The following is a 5546-nucleotide window of genomic DNA, read 5'->3' on the forward strand; positions in this document are numbered from 1 at the left end:
GCTACTCCTAGTCTGAGCTGGCTGCATATTGGTATAAGCGCTTCTTTTACCGTATACTGCTCTTAATTTTTGTTGTGAACCAGCGATTACGATGACCAGGGGCAATTTATAACCCGGTACGCATGCTCTTCGACATTTCAACAGTTGGTCACGAAGCAGTACCCAGCTGTCGCAGATCGACCAATCCTCAAAGCCATCGAGATAAATAGGCGAGAAATCGGCCAACATTGACATGAGGCTTTCCATAGCTGCCCTTCTGTAATCATGTATATGTGTCTTTCGCGATCGCATTTCTCGACTTCGAGAAAAAGATTAACATGAACAGCAAAATACTCACTTATTTTGCCAGCAACCGTTGTTGTGGAATATTTAGGGTGGATCGTCTAAGGTCCAAGACTGCAGAGTCACGAGTTGGGAAGTCTATGTGCTATGTGCAACGCTTATTGCAACCACGACGTGCCGAGCTCGACTCTTCAATTACTGCCTACGGAAACACTGGTGTCCTCCTGATGTCGCCGGCATGTTCGGTGTGGTTGGTCCTTCCACAGGCCACTGGAAGCGGATAGCAAAAATCATAAAAGCAGAGTGTTGGAGACAAGTTGGTCTTCTTCAGGACTGGCTCCGGTTGCTGTGCCTGAACTCGCGAGGAGGTGGTTCGGCAGGCTTCAAGATGCTCCGAGACTTTCAAGGCAATGCAACCATATTGACGGAGTGGTTGTGGCAGAAGCAACTTCAAGACCTTCCGAAGAAGTCCAAGAAGCAGGTAGGCAAGGTTCCAGTTACGTTCTTGGGGGATAGTTCTGTACCAAGCGAAGTTCAGCGGGTTCTAGAAAAATGCCCGAAGTTTGGCCTTGAGGTAACTGTTCCCAAGCATGAAATCCTTGCTTCAGTTCACAGAATTGCCGACAAGGCGAGCCGTGATGAGAGAGCACATTGCATTTCGGAGGCTATTGACACAGTTGACAAGACGTACAAGCTGGGAAAAAAGAGCCTCACAAAGGTGAAGAGTGTTGTTGGGCACTTCCGTGATTCAAAGTTGGCTTTGATGCTCGCAGATAAAGATGGAGGCTTTGTAGTTCTTCCTCGTGAGATGTATGAAGCAAAGGCGGCCAACACTATTGAGAAGAACTTCAGGCGCTCGCTTCTTAAGCCGGCTAAGGCTAGGACCAGAGCGCTGAAGTTGCTGCAAGAGTGTAAGCTGGACTAACTGGAGAGGGAAGTGAGAAACTGAAAGGGCAATGCTTTGAAAGTTTTTTTCAACGCAAAAACGCACAAGCCGGACTGTCCCTTCAGAGCCATCATCACAGAGAGGCACAGCTGGCAAGCTCGACTAGCCAAGTTCTTCCAGGGTCACTTGAGCAGGCTTGTTACTGTGGACCCTTTCAAAGTCGCCAGCTCGGCTGTGCTAGTTGACATCCTGCGGGGTGATTTGTGCGGTGCTAATTCGGCTTTTTCTGTGGACATTGAGGAACTTTTTTACTCGGTGCCGCACGACGAACTGTTTATTGCGGTAAGGGAGTGCATTGAAGAGGCGGGACCGGTGTCCATTCAGAATTCTTGCGGTGTCAGCATTGATTCTTTTTTGGAACTCCTGTCTATGTACCTAAATTCCACGATTGTTAACCATAGACAGCATTTCTACATTCAGAAACGTGGCATTTGTATTGGGTCAAGTGTCGCCCCTGTGCTTTGCGAAATTTTTCTGGCTAAGTTTGGACGATTGCTTCAGTCTCAGTTGAGTGACGAGCACATTGTGCGTATTTTTAGATATGTCGATGATTTTCTTGTTGTCCTCAAACTTTCTCTTAGAGATGACTTGGTTTTAGTAGAAGACTCGATCCTAGCTCGTTTCAAAGGAATCATGAATTCATTGAACTTCTCCATTGAACTGCCGGCTCATGATTCCATTCAGTTTTTAGATATTCACCTGTATTTTAATACTGCTGGGCAAATTTGCTGGGCTTACGAACCTCGATCCAAAAAAGCGCTTCTACCTTACGACTCTTCCCATTCGAAGCTCATAAAGCGAGGCATAGCAGCTACATGTTTTAGGTCAGCACTTATAAAGTCATGCCCTCCTAGAGTGGGAAGAAGTTTTGACATTCAGGTCGAGAGACTTAAGGAAGCAGGCTTCCCTGCCGATGTTCTTGTGGCAGTTGCAGATGGTCTCAGAAAGAAACTGCTAAAAGAAAAACAAGAGCTTCTGTTACGTCGTATCACACCAGGTGACCAAAAGAATAGGAAGTTTGAAGTTATGCCCTATGTACACATACTCTCCCACAACTTGAAGAGAGTGGCAGCAAAATTTGGGGTTGACGTCGTGTTTTCTACGCCCCTCAAGCTGGCAATGCTATGTGCTTTAGCAGATCGAGAGAGGGAAAGAGAACCAGGTTGTGGCATAAAACATAGAAAACCGTACGTCTCATGCGCAACAGATATTGTTTATGAGTTCCCACTCCGACGTGGGTCTGTGTACGTTGGGCAGACGGGCAGGTGTCTAAACGTGAGTGGGTGAACATGCTTCTTCACTTCGCCAACAAACTGGAGAACACGTACCAGTGCATTGCAAGAAGTGCAATGGTTGTTTTCCCCTGCTTAATAGTACTAAGATTGTAGGGCATGGTAAAACCCATTTGGCTAGGGAAATCTTGGAAGCCCAGGAAATTTCAAAATGTAGTGAAGGTACGTGCATTAGTACCCCATCTGTGTATCTGATGGAGATGGAATTGAAGTTTTTAAAACGCACTTGAGTTTTCTTAGCACCTTTTATTATCTATCGCTCTTTCTCTTTTCTCCTTTGTTATCTTTTTCCACACGTTTTAAGATTATCAGTTTGTTTTTACCTTGTTTTATGTTATGCGCATGCGTGTTGTTGCTCTGCGATGGGGTGTGGTTTACTGTCGCATTTCATTCATTTCAGTTGTAAGTGTAGCAATCGTCCTGTCTTCACCCTTCTACGTCCCGTCCATATGCTACGTTTTCGGTTATAATAGCCACAAGCTGTAAACAAAAAAAAATTGAGCTAAGTCAAGCATTTGTATGAATACACCTTTATTTGTACACTCGCTGTGTGCAGTCTGTAGTCCAGTTGATGCCTGGATAATTAAAATCGCCCGCTAGAACTAAAGCAGCACTTGGAAACAGTGACTGAACTCAAGCGACAATATTGTGAAGACTATCAATAAAGTCAGGATGACAGTTAGGAGGCTTGTTGCTGACGCCACCGAAGATTTTTTGAAAGCCCGGCCCTATATTAACCCATAACATTTCCAGTTCTAAATTTACGTCCAAAAATGAAGACTAAACCGAATTTGTCACAGCAGTCATAGATATTGATGGCGGGCAAAGTGAAGCTGTGTGCAAAGAAATTAGACTACGCAATGGAAAATCATTCTCAGTACGCTCATTTTACCTTACCTTTAGAAGCCAACGTCAAGCTCTGGTCGTTCGTAATATACGGCGATTTTAATCTCCCCGTGATAGATTGTTCCAACAAAGACGGTGCGTCAAGTGCGAATCATATGACAATCAGAGAAATGGGTCAAATATGCAGTTATTTTGCTCTATCACAGCCGATAATGCAGCCCACTGGGGGCTACCAATTTGCCGTCGACGGTACAATTCATCCTTGTATTACCGAGCATAGCCAATGAAAATATTGTTTTGTGTGAGATGAATTAGAGACATGAGCAGAAAATTACAAGCAGCAGACTCCGGCGCATTTATAGCTAAAAAAGCCCGTGTAAACGACGTAACATCTGAATTAGCACATGCTTTGGTGTATTCTTGACGCTTTCATAATCAGAAGGTGTGAATGAATTACGGGGCATATTCAGAAAACAAATCCCAAATTTCTAGTGCAAAAAAGCGAGGACACAAGAAACGAAGCGGAAAGGACACAAGTGGACAGGAGCGCTGTGTCCTCTGACCTAGCGTGGGCGAACATTCGCTCGTAACCTTGCCGGTGAGTCGGACGACCTCGATTCCTTAGCGTGTTTTGTTGCTTGCTGACGTTATTGTTGCTGCAGCAATAAATGCCTTGTTTGTGTTTGCCAGACTGTCGTTCTTTTGTTTCCCTCAGAGTAAGGCCCCCGTGGTCGGCGTGCACTCGGTAGCGTATACGATCACGGGTTGTGGTGCAGTGGCTTTGAACTGCGTCAGCCGCGATTAAATGGGGAAAAGGTATATATACCCCTCCCCCCCCCCCCCCCCCCCTCGATATTACAAACCCACGCACTATTTTACGCTAGAAATTCAGCAAAATAAACAATTTCTGCTTTCATGGTTGTTGACATCAAGGCGTAGTAAAAGCAAACTGCGGTTCTTGAAGACAGTACGTGAAATTGCTCGGCGAAGGCAGCAAACATAGAAAGCTTTTAAAAAGAACACCATCAGCCTCCAAGATAGAACTACGTAGATCAGCAAGCGAATCACAGGCTGCTACGAAACAATCAAAGCATGCTTATTTTAACTCTTTAATTTGCGATTGAAACATCGGCCTAAACAAGTTTGGAATAATGTCAAAATAAATTGTAGAGATTGTCAGACCAGTCAGACAGACGCTCGTGATGGTGACCAAGAAATGGCCCCTTTCAATGTTCCGTCGCGCAATATATACAGCCAGAACGTGACTTACGTGAGAACTGGGTGATGGAAAGGAAGGCATAGCGCACATCTCAGTGTGTATAAGTGGGACGGCGACGCGCACAGTCTTATCAGGATGGCTGTCACATCTTCCCTTGTTTTACAAGCACTGCGTGTGCCCACAAAAAACACATACACTTCAGCATTAAGTCATAGATACCGAGTATTTTCGGCGTTCGTACGATGCTCCTATACCGCGTCGTTCTTTGAACTCGTGTTGAAGTTGCATTTTCAGGCACGTTCGCTTGGGTTTTGTTGGATGACTAATTCGGCACGATGGTCTTGCCAAGCGAATCAGAAGCAGTTCGTGTCATCACGTCGTTGGTGCTTGTTTCTGTAAGCTGGCTGCTTTGTTGACGCAGGTCGACCTGTGCAGGGCTGGTTTCTTCGTCAGGGAGCAGCACCAGATGACGTCTGTTTCGGCGTATGGCTCCCCCTTCAGTCTGGGCCCGCAGTAAGACCTTGGTGTCGAAGATGGGCGAATGACTTTGCCTCGGGCGCACCTGTCCCGCAGCAACACCTGGTTATTTGCAGACAAACTGGGAAGAACTCTAGCAGCATGACGTCTGTCAAAATACAACTTTTGTTTCTGTCGGCAGTTTTCGTCTTGCTTTTTCCAAGAAGCGCGACTAGTCGAGGCTTTAGCGCGGATAGCATGCATGACACTCTTGAGCGTAAGTGACGGCTCATTAGCAGTTGCGCTGGACTATAGCCGGTCGGGCTCGGGGAATTTCTATAGTTCTGCATGGCAATGTATTGTTATTGCGCTTTCTTTAGCAGCCTTTTGAGAGTCCCTACTATGAGCTCAGCTTCCACGTTAGCCTGCGGGTAACGAGGGCTCGTCGTAACATGCTTGAAGTCGTAGAAGCTTGCAAGCTCAATGCAAGCAAATGAGATGAAGT

At 45.9% G+C, this 5546-nt stretch overlaps 1 long non-coding RNA gene across 1 annotated transcript; it reads left to right on the forward strand.

Moving 5' to 3' along the window:
• The first annotated feature begins 606 nt into the window (after positions 1–606).
• On the forward strand, positions 607–5301 carry LOC144130096 (uncharacterized). The gene is made up of 2 exons (XR_013313961.1): positions 607–763; positions 5007–5301. It is a non-coding gene; the product is annotated as an uncharacterized LOC144130096 (long non-coding RNA).
• The last annotated feature ends 245 nt before the right edge of the window (positions 5302–5546 follow it).

The sequence above is a fragment of the Amblyomma americanum genome, chromosome 4 (genome assembly GCF_052857255.1).
Source record: "Amblyomma americanum isolate KBUSLIRL-KWMA chromosome 4, ASM5285725v1, whole genome shotgun sequence".
In the NCBI taxonomy this organism is placed as follows: domain Eukaryota; kingdom Metazoa; phylum Arthropoda; class Arachnida; order Ixodida; family Ixodidae; genus Amblyomma; species Amblyomma americanum.